We start from the raw sequence: 14,497 nt of genomic DNA, 5'->3' as shown, positions 1-14,497 counted from the left end.
TTGAAAGTCTCCACAAACCAGGCAGTAGGCTAGGTAGAGTGAGGACAAAAAAACCTGCCAAATTATATGTCTTCAGAGTGCTTACGAAGCAGTCAGGGTGACAGAACATAATAATAAGAAATATTAAGGAACAGAGGCCAAGCATAAAGTGAATGGGGAAAAGGGAGCTGACACAAGTCTTCAGGAAAGAGCAGCCCCACTTGGGCTGTGACATAGCATCAGGCAGAGTCCTTGCTGGGACTCTTATTTTGGCAGCTATATCTGGGTGAAGTGCAAATAAGAGGAGGCAAAGTCTCTGCAGGACATTTGGTTTTAAAAAATTTTAAATAATTTTTAGAATTTGGGGAAACATACTATAAAAGTGAGTCCTTTAGGTAGGGGTCATTTGGCATGTGAATAGTGACCACAATAAAAATTGCAAACCAGTGTTCTGAATCCTTCCAGCATCATAGTCCTGCAATTCTGATTGGAGTCAATACCATGCTTAAAAAAAAAAAAGAATATATATTTTTTTGCAAACAATAAATATTTTAAAAATTAACCATCAGAATGGACACTGGCCTTGGAAGGGACCTGGCAGCTCCCAGCTGTACTCAGTGTTAACCCTTCACCTGCTGAATCATGGATAGGTTGGGGAAGGTTCTTTGAGCGCAGGGTGTTGGGAGAGTGGCTTTTCCCAACCAATCAGAAGTATTTTAGCAATCCACACTGCTGCACTTGTGCATACTGGCCAAACAGTGACTTAGTATAGAATCATAAAAGCAAAGACATTACAGAGAAAATGGAATCTTATTATGATCCCACCTTTCAGAGAGGACTTTTGCTAACAGTTTAGAGTATATCCTGCCAGACTTTAAATTTTCTGTGCAAACATAAACAAGACTATGCATTCTGTACCACAAATTTGCCATTTCTCCCCTCTCAAAGCAGAGTGCATTGTGAACATTATGTGATGTGGGCACACAGAATTACCTTATGTTCTTTTCCTTTTATCTCCTAATTAGAAGTTGTGGACCTAAATCAATACCATTACTGGAGTGTCTTTATGCACTACCAAGCTGCATCCTTCCACTCACACAGAATTGTAAGCACACATTGTTCTTTGGTGTTGCTGTAAGCTCTATCAAGGGTCTTCTCCTGCAGCTACTCTTACCCCCCATGATCTTCCTGGTTGTTCCTTTTCATTCTCTCCCTCTCCCTCCATGTCCTGCAGGGCTCACCCTGATCTTGATCTCCTAAGCAGACTTTAGCTTTTGGAAGGATCTATTGTGCGTCATTAATTTCTCGGTCTTGTATCTCTCTCTCTCGCTTCATGCTTTCCCTGGTTTAATGTTCTGTCCACCCTCTGTCAGATGCTAGGAAGATCCTCACTGGTCTTCAGACCCTACTTTTCCTTAGGCTTGTCTCATGGCATTCACATCAGGAATCAGATGGTGGAAGACTTTAAATTCAAGGTTATGTCTTTTGGGGTTCTAAGCCATAAATAAGGGGAACAGATGAACTGACACACAGAAAGTAGTGTTTGAGGTCAGTGGGGTAGGAAGGGGCAGGATAGAAGACAAGATGCATAGAATGACAAGCCTAAGTTTGTGGCAAGGGCAGTCAGGGATCTGTCCAAGGTGCTGCATGATACGTGCTTCTGAAACATTGGCTCTTCGGGGTATCCATTTGCACGTTTTTATTTGCAACAGCAGCAACATGAGCCAGGCGGGACTCATAGGATGAAAGTTTTTCTTTGCTGGCCGGGCCAGGAGGATAGTCACAAGGTGGAAGTTTGTCTTTCCTGGCTATGCTATCTTTACATAAGAAGAGTCAGAACAAATAACCAACCACTATAGGAGGCTGGCTAGGTTTTGTTTCTGGATGTATATGTTCTCTTGAATGTCTTGCAGTCCTCTCTGATTGAGAATGTCTGGAAATGAATTCATCACCTTAGTCACTAAACTTACCCTTTTCCGCCTTTCCCCATCCGACAGAGGGCACCATCATTCCTAAAAGATAGAATCAGCCTCAATTCTGCCTTTTCTCTCACCCACCTCATACAGTCTCACCATGTTTTGTTGCATCTTCCAAAAACAGACCTAGATCTCATCCTTTTCATTTCCACTGCCACCCTTATGGCCTCTGGCACCATCCTCTCTCACCTATACCACTGCAATGGCCTAGACTCCTCCTCCTCCTCTTTCCCTCCATCAATCTCCTCACAGCCATCAGAAAGATTTTTTTACAATATAAATCTAATCAAGCCATTCATTTGCCTAAACCCTTTAATGGCTTCCCACTGCCTTTGGGAGATAAAAAGGACTCCTTACGGTGATCAGGCCTTACATGATCTGGCGTCTTTGCTTTATTTTATGTCATGCTCCCCCACTGTTCTACAGTTCATTCTTTTCTTCAAAACTGACATGCTCTGTCCAGACTTAGGACCTTTCCTCACACTGTTCTCTCTGCCCGAATGATTCACCAGTCTCTGCCCTCACCAAGCTAATGCGTGTTTCATTTCTTAGCTCAAAGATCACTCATCCAGAATACCCCACGTTGGTTTAGATCTACCAATTACATGTTCCTGAAATACTCTGTACATCTTCCCAATGTCCAGTGAACGTAATCAAAGTTTATTTCCCTTCTAGATTTTTTTTTTTCCATCAGGGAACAGCCTGCATCTCTCTTGTTTACCATGGTATCATCTATAACCACACCTGACACTTAGCAGGTGCTTAGTAAACATTTGTTGAATAAATAACACACTGGATGAGAACTGAGATAAGTGCCCTCAGATCTGGGTTCCTTACTGTCCACAGGCTGAAGTGACCTGAGAGGCAAGGGTTACGAGTCTCCAGCAGCTGCATATTGCAGAGAACAGGCCAGCAGATGTTCTGACTGCTTCTAGATGTTGCTGGTGGGCTGTGTCAGATGGGGCTGCCAGCCAGGCCTTGCCATGTCAGGAGACCTTGGGGAAGGAGCAGATCTCAAGCTACAGCAGATGGTAAGTGCTGTCTTTAGTCTTTAACATTTAAGGGAAAGAACTGGGAATAGACACTCAGCTCAGTGGCAGTTATGATGCCTTTAAATAAGCTTTGCACATCATTTACAGAAATGCGTATGCCTCCAAAATTCCTAATTGCCCTTAGATTGTGTAGGAACTTCCTCCTGTCCATTGTTCTGTTCTCAAAGCCTAGTAAAGAGCAAGCCCTCCCCGCGCTGGGCAGGCTGCCTGCTGAAGGCAGGCACATACTGAGACCTAGTGGCATTTGAATGGCCTTGGGTAACAGATCATCTTCTCCAGGAGAGTCACACTCCCTGACAGAGGAGACTGTGTCTTTTGCCTCTTTATATCTCCCCCAGTTTACTCAGTTGTTCTACCCAAGCCAGTATTGGCCCAGGTGGGAAGATGCCATGTGCCTTATCATATTTTCTTGGAGAACAAAGATTTCTGAATAAGGGAAGTAGGGCTTGGGTAGGTATTTCAGTTGGCTTCCACTTGAAAATGGAAACGTGAGTACCTACTTCATAAGATTGTTGGAGAGATTAAGTAAAATCATATGATGTGAAAGGACCCAACCCGTACCTGACATATAAAAAGGTAGATTTGAAGATAGCGTGGTGGTTTTGGTCATGGGCCTTGCAGTCATAGGGTCCTGGGTTTAAACCCTGGCTCTGTCACTTAGTAGTTTTGCAAACCTGGCAACTTGTTTAACTTCTCTGAACCTCACTGTCCTCATGGAGAAAATGGCACTAAATAACAGGATCTAACTCACAGAGTGGATGGAGGATTAAATGCAATATTGCATAGAAAATGCCTGGCTGTAGAGTAAGTGCTCAATAAAAAGATAATACTCTTTAACATCATCATTATTATTGGACAGAGGATGATAAATAGGGCGTCCTGGCCATTTGAAATCATCTGGGAGAATTTGGGATTGGGGGGTATATATTGATACCTGTCATCCTTCCAGTGATTCAAGCTAAAAGCTTGGAATTGTTCTTTAATCCTCTGTTTTTCTCACTCCCCACAACCAGTGTTACAGGTATTCCTGTTGGCTTTACCTTTAAGATAGAAGCTGGCTATGTCCTTACCCTCCCCATTGCTACGACTCTTGTCTGAGCCACAGTCCCCTCACTGCTGGATACTGCTACAGCATCCTCGCTGGTCTCCCGGCTTCTCTGTTTCCAACAGTCTTCTCAGCACAGCAACCAGAAGGATCCTTTACCAAACACAAGTCTGCCCGTGTCTCTTTGCTCAAAACCTTCCAGTGGCTCCCCAACTCCCGTAGACTAAAAACCAAAGTCGTTCCAGTGATGAAGAGGCCTGGTAGCTTTCTCCCTATGTGATCTACTTCCTCCTCTGTTCCTCTCTCTCCTCACCTCCTACTCTCTCCTTCACTCATTCTGTTCCAGCCACACTAGTTTATTTGCTATTTCTTTTTTAAAATTTTATACTTTAATTTTTAGTTTTCTAATTTAATACTTTTAATTTTTAAATTTTACACTGTAATTTTTTATTGTAAGTGAACTCTATGCCCATGATAGGGCTTGAACTCATGACCCTGAGAACTACCTACTGAGCCAGCCAGGCACCCCTATTTGCTGTTTCTTGAACACACCAGGCATACTCCTGTTGTGGGCACTTTGCATGGGCTGTTCCTTCTTCCTAGAATGCTCAAAAAAACATTAAATGTTCACTAAAGAATGAACCAAAAGGAGGCGCCTGGGTGGCTCAGTTAAGTGTCCAACTCTTGGTTTTGGCTCAGGTCATGATCTCAGGGTTTTGAAATCGAGCCCTGTGTTGGGCTCTGTGCTGAGCATGGAGCCTGCCTGAGATTCTCTCTCTTCCTATCCTGCCCCCCTCACTACCCCCGCTCTCTCTCTAAAAAAAAAAAAAAAAAGATGAACCGAAGGGAAGAAACTTTATAGATCGAGAGTCAACTTATACATGAGAAATCACAAGGCCTGCAGAGTATTTAAACATTTAAAAAGATTTGCTACCAACTCAAAAATAAGGTTTTATTTTTCAGATTACAATCCAAATTTAAAAATTCTAATTAAGACTAAAATGATCTGGTAACATTGGATCCGCAGTCCCTAATGGAAAGTGTGGGTAGAATGGGGAAATGGTTGCCCCCTTTGGACTAGGAAGACCCTTTCCAGTTTCCTGTGATCCCAGCCCAATCCCACTGTCTTCACTTGGGTTACCTTCTGACCCCTGAAGGCATCTGGGTTTGCTTCTTTTATTTAGCTTTGCCAGCAGCTCGAGTGTATGCTCCCATCTCTAAGGCGTCCCGTTCCTGTGGGCCTGGTCTCCCACCTGCCTGGGCTCTCTATTCATGTTTTAAGTAATTAGATAGTGGGGTGATTGACCATGGAAGATCAGTCCTCAGTCACTCCCAAACACATAAAAATATTCATGAATACATGAAATGAAAATGTTTCTCTTCTAGGAACATCCATCAGAGGGGTGATGTTTATGTAACATTGTTAATTGGATTTCTACAATGAGATATTCAGTTGTTTAGGGTTTGTCTGATGCGTCGTGGGCTGGGATGGCAGCTCCTGGCAATGATTCAGGGTGGCTCCGTGTGCAGGGAGCTGAGCCGCCATCTGACCAACAGGCTGGAGAGAGGAAGGCGGGTTGAGGAGGTCACTGGGAGCTCTTAGGGTCCAAACTTCTTATCGGTGAGCTGCACAAAGAACACCCTCTCTCAGATTTATCCACAATTTTAATGAGTGTCCTCTTTGAGATAATGACCCATATCTGGACTTGCACAAAGCCCTGAAAATACTCCTACGAATTGTGTTTTATCTCAAGTATTGCAGTGTGCAGCATCCAACATTACCATTGATATTATCTTTTGAGAACTCTTTCCCAGGTTCTTTATTAAGGTTTAATTAAATTTTATGTGTTATCAATTAGGATTAATCTACATTTAGTCTGAATTAGAAGGAGCCAATTATAAATAACACCACTTCTCATTTATTCCTGAATGCAAAATGAAGGTTTTTAAACTTCTCTTGGAAAAAAAAAAAATCCACAACCCCTCCGAACCAAATGTGCACTTTAAAGAGTTTTATGCCCAGGAGGCGGAAAGTTCTATTAAAATAAAGTAAAAAGATGAGAATTCTTGTAGAAAGGTGTTACAGACAGAAAATGGGGGGTAGTGAGGGAAGCCCAAATTGTGAATAAAGCAGACATCTAGGAGTTTTAAAAACTTGCATTTTCTATTTTTACCCATTTAGAAAGTATAGATCTTCCTTGACTTAAGATGGGGTTGTATCCCTATAAACCTGTTGTAAGTTGAAAATATCGTAATTCAAAAGTGCATTTAATACACCTTACCTACTGGACACTGGAGCTTAACCTAGCTTGCCTAAAAATGTGCTCAGAACACTTAAATTAGCTGACATATGGGCAAAATCATCAAGATATAAAGCTTCTGCACAGTGAAGGAAACAATCAACAAAACTAAAAGGCAATCTTCGGAATGGGAGAAGATATTTCCAAATGACATATCTGATAAAGGGTTAGTATCCAAAATCTATAAAGAATTTATCAAACTCAGCACCCGAAAAATAAATAATCCAGTTAAGAAATGGGCAGAAGACATGAATAGATATTTTTCCAAAGACGACATCCAGATGGCTAACAGACACATGAAAAGATGCTCATCATCACTCGGCATCAGGGAAATACAAATCAAACCCACAATGAGATGCCACCTCACACCAGTCAGAATGGCTAAAATTAACAACACAGGAAACAACAGGTATTGGTGAGGATGCGGAGAAAGGGGAACCCTTGTGCACTATTGGTGGGAAGGCAAACTGGTGCAGCCCATTCTGGAAAACAATATGTTGGTTCCTCAAAACGTTCAAAACAGAATTACCTTACGACTCAGCAACTGCACTGCAAGGTATTTATCCAAAGGCTACAAACTTACTGAGTTGAAGGGGCACCTGCATCCCAATGTTTATTAACATCATTATCAACAATAGCCAATTATGGAAAGAGCCGAGATGTCCTTCGACTGGTGAATGCATAAAGAAGATATATATATATATATATACATATACATACATACACACACATACACACACACACACACACACACACACACACACACACACTGGAATATTACTGAGCCATAAAAGGAACGAAATCTTGCCATTTGCAACAATGTAGGTGGAGCTAGAGTGTATTATGCTAAGTGAAATAAGTCAGTTAAAGACAAATACCATATGATTTCACTCATGTGGAATTTAAGAAACAGATGAACATAGGGGAAAGAGAAAAGAGAGGAAGGCAAACCATATTAATGACAGAGAACAAACTGGGGGTTGCTGGAGGAAGTTGGGCAGGGGATGGGCTAGATGGGTGATGGGGATTAAGGAAGGCACTTGTGATGAGCACTGAGTATTATATTTAAGTGATGAATCACTAAATGCTACTCCTGAAATATAGCATAATAGTATGCTATATGTTAACTAACTAGAATTTAAATAAAAACTTGAAATCTTAAAAAAAATCATCCGACACAAAGCCTATTTTACAGTAAAGTGTTGCGTATCTCATGTGTTAATTGAACACTGTATTGAGCATGAAAAACAGAATGGTTGTACAGGTGCAGAGTGGTCGTTGACCCTCGTGATCTGGTGGTTGAATGCGAGCTGTGGCTGCTGCTGCCCAGCATGATGAGAAAGGATCCTATTGCGTGTTGCTAGCTTGGGAAAAGATCCAGATTCAAAATTCCAAGAAAGGTATTGCTTTTGCACCATTGTAAAGTCGAAAAACTGTAAGTTGAACCATTTATAATTCAGGAACTGTCTGTATATGGATGCTTAGCTACAGGTATCGCAGCATTTTGTTACAAATAATTTTGCTGTAGCTCCAGGAGTTTTCCAGGTGGCGTGTGATCTAAAAGAGAAATCCCTTTTCCCACCTCTAGCCACAGAGCTCTACAAAAACCCATCTCCGTGGAGGGGAAGAAGGACCTGCACAGGCAGAATGATTGTACTTGGTAGGAACGCATCAAAAGTTTTCCTTCTGCAATGCTGGCTGGATGTAGGTCATCTAAGTGGCATTAGTTGTGAGAGCAGCAATAACATTAGGGATGTGGTCATCCATGGGTATTTGAGGCAGAGAGACTTTCCTGTTTAAAGTGTTAACCTGGAGCAGTGGCAGAGAGAGAAACAGAGAGTGTGCCACAGTTTCTGACACATCTCTATTTCTAGAAGAGGCCACGTTGTTTGATGCTCTGTTGTGTTCAGTGAGACCAGCTCTGACCAGTTCAAACATCTCCAGTTCTTTTCCTTCTGGGCACAAGTAGGCTTGCACTCTTCTCCTTCTCCAACCCTGAATTTGGATAGGGGCATGAGGTTTTTTTGGTCAGTGACATGCAGGAAGTGAGGGGTGTCAGTTGCTTGTGGAAGCTTTAAGATGTTTTCCCTATTGCAGCAATTCCTTCTTGCAGTGGAGACACAGATCAGATAGAGTGCCCACTGGTCCTGCGTGGGCTGGACCCTCCCTCCCAATCTGCACTGGTCATATAGCATGAGCAAAAAGTAAACTTGTGTTGTGTTAGGCCATTGAGATGTTGGGGGTTTTATTATTTCAGCATAATGCAGCTTATTCCACCTCTAGAACTTCTCTAAGACTTTTTTTCTTTTTTTAGAGAGAGAGCGTGTGTGCAAGCAGGGGGAGGGACAGAGGGAGAGGGAGAGAGAGAATCTCAAGCAGGGTCCACACACAGCACAGAGCCTGATGCAGGGCTCCATCCCACAACCCCGAGATCATGACCTGAGCCAAAATCAAGAGGTGGAAACTTAACTAAGCCACTCAGGTGCCCCCTTCTCTAAGTTTTGATTACTTTAAGTTTTGGTACCTACCTTATTGAGTTACATCAGGAAAAAAATGAGGTAATTCACAAAAATTGCTTCACTCATTATCTGGCACATAGTGGGTACTTAATAAATGAGTGCACTTGCTGGTATTGTTGCTGTAGTTGGGGATGCCTGTGTGTTGTGTCTAAATGACCCTATCTGTGACACTGGGATGGTATGTTCAGTGTCTATGGGAACTGTTAGTACTTCAATATCTGGCCCTCCATCCTAATCAGGAGTCCCACAGCAGGCTCCCTTGATTCCTCTCTGTTAAAGAGTTTCCAGAATAGACAAAGCCTTCTAACACATAGTTCTAATTACTTTCTCCTTTTCCTTACAACACTATCTAATAATCTCATATAGTTGAAGGAAGTACAGCCTAATGTAACAGTCCATTTGGGGAGCCACTGTGTTTTCAATGAGCAGTAGGAGACTTAGCTTGCATAGGCCTTCTGACTCATCTGTGGACTCAAGCACTCCTTTCACACAAATATCCAGCCGTTCCAAGAGCAACTTGTGACTTGTCTAACTTGGGTCTCTGCACAATTGCTGGCTTGGGTCTCATTTGAGCATGTCTCACCTATGCACAGGTGTAAACCAAGTGACTCGTAGAGACTTGAATGCTCTTGGTGACCAACAAAGGTCTACACTGTGAACTCTTCCCATGGGCTTGGTTTGCTGTTGTGCCACAAACCCTCTGGAGGTTGTCACATAAGAGGAAACTTCAGGGACATTCAGGAACAGTGATAAGGCCAGTTCAGATATTACCCGGACCCAGAATTTAGAATGTCCAGTTCTCTTGGATGGTAGGGTCTTGTTCCAGAATCAGGGTGTGATCCCACTGTGTGTAAACTCACTACAGCCAGGAATGTTTTGGTTGCAAATGACGGAAACCCAGTACAAACCCAAAAGAAAATGTGTTGGCGATCTTAATTGGGAACTGCAGTGGCTAAACCCTTCCAGCTTCAAGTCTGGCTATATCTGGGCATTCAGATGATGTAATTAGCTCTTCTCTCTCCCCACTCTGATTTATTTTTTCTCTATATGGATTTTCCTTTTCTTCACTCTTTCACATGGTGGCACTGACAGCACGAGCACCTCTGGCCTTCCATTGCTCTTGTACCAATGATTTCAACAAAAAAGACTAGACTGTGCTGCTGTTTTGATAGTTCCAGCAAAAGTACTGGGGAGAGCCCTGGAGTTAAGTTTTCTACTCTGCTGCAAACTGAAAAGATTTTAAAAATCCAATAAAGAAATAGGCAAAAGATAGGAGTAGGCAATTTTCAGAAGAGGAAATGCAAATGGCCAATAAGTGAATTAAATTATGCTCATTCGTATGGGGGAAGGGAAAATGTAAATAAAAAGACAGTAAGATCATGTTAGAAATTCATTAATTTGGCCAAAATGGAAATGATTCATAATCCATGGCTTCTGACTATGTGGGGGAAATAAGGACTCTCTTATACTTTGCTGGTATGAGTAAGAATTGTTTTAACCATTCAAAGTAATTTGTGATTTGTTTAACTTAGGGTATTGGTTAAATGAAAATCTGGAAGTAGCTACTGAAATTTAAAATATACATACTCTTTGGGTAGACAAAAATACCAGATCAATAGAAAAATGTTTATTTATTACAGCATATTGGATACTTGCAAAAATTTGGAAACAGTCCAAATGTACCAAAATAGGAAATTATTGAGTAAATTATATTATTTCATACTCTGGAGTTTTATGCAGCTATGGGGGAAAAAAAAACCATGGAGATATATCTATAATATCTTGGTTTTTTTTTTTTAAAGATTTTATTTGTTTATTTGAGAGCCAGTGAGTGTGTGCACAAGCAGGGGGAACGGGAGAGGGAGAAGCAGGCTCCCTACTGAGCAAGGAACCTGATGCAGGGCTCGATGGATCATGACCTGAGCCAAAGGCAGCCGCTTAACTGACTGAGCCACTCAGGTGCCCCCCTATAATATCTTGTTAAATAAAGAAAGCAAACTTGTATGGGATGATCTCATTTTTGACAAGAAAGAAAATCTATTCATGTGACTTTTTATGGATGCCTGTTTGCATTAGCGCAGCAAAAACATGGAAAGATACATACCAAGTGGTTGACATTAGTTAGCTACTTTGAAGGGAAGGGTTCTTGTGAGTATGTGTTGTTATTATCGTTTGAGAGGAAAATTCAGCAAAGTATATTTTAAAAAGGACAAGGTGTTATCTGTGTCCCTGAAACAAATGATAACAACACATAGACTTTGCACTTGGACTTGCAACAGAGCATCTGAAATCCTCAGGTAGGTGTGACGGAGGTGGGGGTTGGGAATCTGCAGGTCTTGTCAAGAAGGGTCTGTTTCATATGTAGCTGGTAAAAGCTCCTCTGGGTCAGTCTTGGTTGTGCTGCCACGCTCTGCCGCAAGGGGGTGGTATCCTCCATTGACCCTGGTTATGATGGGCCTTCCATCTGAAGAATGGACACATGAGGTGCATGTGGGGGTGTGCGTGTTACGTTTCAGCAAATACGCTGTCTTGCAGGTGGAGAGGGGATGAGGTCCTGGGCGCCAAAAGGTCTTTGCCGTTCATTAGGTTTGAGTGGCCTCATTTGGTTGTGTGAGGCTCCTGTTGTGGGTTAAGGTTATTTGTGGACCGTCTGTGGAACCTAACATTCAAACTGTGCTGGGCTAAAGGGCAGAGGATTTCGACTCTGCTTATTTTTCTTTTCATTTTGTTGTTGTTATTTCGACTTCTGGGACATAACTAAGGAGTTGATGTTATTTTTCAGGATTACCAGACTTTATGTTTGTGTCATGATCAGTTGGCACATCTGTGGAGCAAAGGTTTATGGAATGTTGGACACTGTGGTAGGCACATCAGTGGCCTTGCTCTTGTACTTTGTGTTTTTCACATTTGTACTGAAACAGCTATTGCTGTATGGAAATAAAGAAAAAAGAACAATCTCCCAAGTAATTATTGAGTCAAAGGAAAAATAAAATATATAATCAAAGACCACTTAGAGAATAATGGGAATGTGACTCATACATATGAAAACTTACAGGATATAGCCAGAGCCCTTAAATTGCTTTTTATTGTTGAAAATAAAAATAAATGAAGTTAGCTTTAAAATCAAGAACTACGAAAATTAGAAAAAAATTTTTCAGGAAGTAAAAAAAAGAATAAATCTTTTCAAGAACAAAGGAGAAATCCATGGATTCAAAAACAGAAAAGCTGAAGATATAATAAATGCATCCGAGAAGTGGTTTTTGGAAGAAAACCAATAATACAGATAAACCTCTGGCATATTGACTGAAGGGAGGAAGAACAAAACAAATAAAATTATAAATGAGGAACTCAGAAAGGCACGTGGGAGATTGAAACCCAAGATATTACTATGCACAAATCTTTGTAAAGAAATGAAAAAAATCCAACGGTGCAGATTTTTTGTGCCATCTCAACGACAGAAATTGACTCATGAAAAAGTAATGTGTGAAGAGAAAAATAATCATATAAAAATTAAAAAGTTAAAGTGTTACTAAACGGTAGCTCTAAAATAGCCTTCTTGAACAGAGATTTTTCTAATGTGTTTTTTTTCCCCCAAATTTTCCAGTAGCGGATTTTTCCTATACTTGACTAATGGTTCCAGATTATAGAAAAGCATGGAAAACTCTTTAATTCATTTTATGAGGATGGAACAACCCTGAAATCCAATCTTGAAGAATATAATTGGGGGGTAGGAGAGAACAGAAGACCAAGGCACTAGATGAAAAACTAAATAAAATAATAGCAAACAGAATTCAATAATACATTAATAGAATCGTTCACCATGACCAAGTAGGATTTAGCCCCAGAATGCAAAGACTTTTGTTTTTCAGATCAATTTTATTAAAAAAGAAATAAAAGAAAATCTCATAGATTAGTTGAGGCACCTTTTTTGCACCCTTCCTGTATTTCATTCTCTCCCCTCCTTCCTTCCTTCCTTCCGTCCCCCACCCCTTGCAAAAACAACTATTTTCAAGTTGGTATTTAGCCTTCTAATCTGCGTTTTGTATCCCTACAGTTTTTATGCGCCCATAAATATTCAGCTACATCTTATTTTGTATGTTCTTAAAATTTCATAACTGGCTTTATTCTAAACGTGGCCCTCTCGAATTTGCTTTTTTTTTTCCTATTGGCATTATGTTCTCAAGATTTATCCATGTTGACGCAAGTAGATCTAGCTCATTCATTATACAAATGCACTATATTTTATTTATTCTTTATTTTCTACACGTGGACATTTAGGTTGTTTCCCTTCTTTTTGTGGCTATTACAAACAATGCTACCACAGCATTGCATACTTTTCCCCACATACGTGTGTGAATGAGGTTATAGTTTACTCTCTTATCTGCCGGGTATGAGAGTTCCATCTCCCACAGCCTTGCTAATTCTTGTGTGGGATGGGTTTATTTCTGTTTTAATATTTGTCTCCCTGATTTCTCCAGTGTTCAGTGATCAAGAGTGTTTCCTTTTCTCTGAATTCTCTTTATATCTATTGTCTAATTTATAGTAGATTAAAAAATCCTTTTCCTATTGATTTGTAGGATTTCTTTTTATATTCTGTTGATCCAGGACTATTTAATAACAAGGAATGTATTAATATATTACACCAGAGAAATAGATTAAAAAAATACCCCATATGATATGTCAATAGATAACGAAAAAGCATTCAGGAGAAACTGAGATTAATTTTTTATAAAAAGCTCCTTGAAACTTGAGGAATAGAAGCATGATAAAATTATCTTTTTTGAACAAGTTACCCATCAGACTTGCTGAGGAAACATGAGATGCGTTCTCATTAGAGATAATGATGCTTACTGTTAGGGGCTGAATTGTGCTCCCCCCAATCCATATGGTGAGATCCTGACCCCTAGAACCTCAGAATGGGACTATATTTGGAGAGATAGTCTTTAGAGAGGTAATTAAGTGAACATACGGTCACTAGGATGGGCCCTCATCCAATGTGATTGATGTCCTTGTGAGAAGAGGAAATGAGGACATAGATGGGCACAGAGGAATGCCCCTGTGAAGACACAGGGGGAAGGCAGCCATCTATAAGCCAAGGAAAAAGGCCTGGAACAGATCCTTCTTTAATGGCCCTAGGAAGAAACCAACCCTACTGCCACCTTGATCTTGGACTTCTAGCTTCCAGAATTATGAGAAAATAAATTTCTGTTGTTTGACCCACCCAGTCTGTGGTACTTTGTTATGGCAGCCCAAGCAGACTAATACACTGACCTTCACTTTGTGAAATTTTTGATCGTTGACCATATGGCATTACAGAGATAAGAGGTACAACTATGAGAAAGAGACCAATGTATCATTCCTAAGTGATGTATCATGGAAACTAGAATGTTGTCAATGGGATGGTTCAGGAACATGGTTGGATCTCAGACAGACGTTTAAAAATCAATAACCAGTAAGAAAGCTATCATTAAATGTCTTACTTGCAATATCAACAAAAAATAACCAGACTGTAAGAGGAGAAGTGCATGAAGAAAACGAAAAATTCACTGAGGGGTGCCTGGGTGGCTCAGTCAGTTAAGCAGCCCACTCTTGATTAGGCCCAGATCATGATCTCAGGGTCCTAAGA

At 40.8% G+C, this 14,497-nt stretch overlaps 1 long non-coding RNA gene across 1 annotated transcript in view; it reads left to right on the top strand.

The window, feature by feature from the left end:
- LOC123778846 (uncharacterized) overlaps positions 1-14,497 on the top strand; it is a 101,931-nt gene that overhangs the window by 18,357 nt on the left and 69,077 nt on the right. Inside the window, exon 2 of the long non-coding RNA XR_006776018.2 lies at positions 2,802-2,986. This is a non-coding gene — a long non-coding RNA (uncharacterized LOC123778846). The remainder of the gene's footprint in view (positions 1-2,801; positions 2,987-14,497) is intronic.

The sequence above is a fragment of the Ursus americanus genome, chromosome 2, assembly GCF_024610735.1.
Source record: "Ursus americanus isolate L20-20 chromosome 2, mUrsAme1.1.p, whole genome shotgun sequence".
Taxonomy (NCBI): domain Eukaryota; kingdom Metazoa; phylum Chordata; class Mammalia; order Carnivora; family Ursidae; genus Ursus; species Ursus americanus.
Note: the sequence above shows the minus strand (reverse complement) of the source record. Positions and strands in the feature narration are given on the sequence as shown.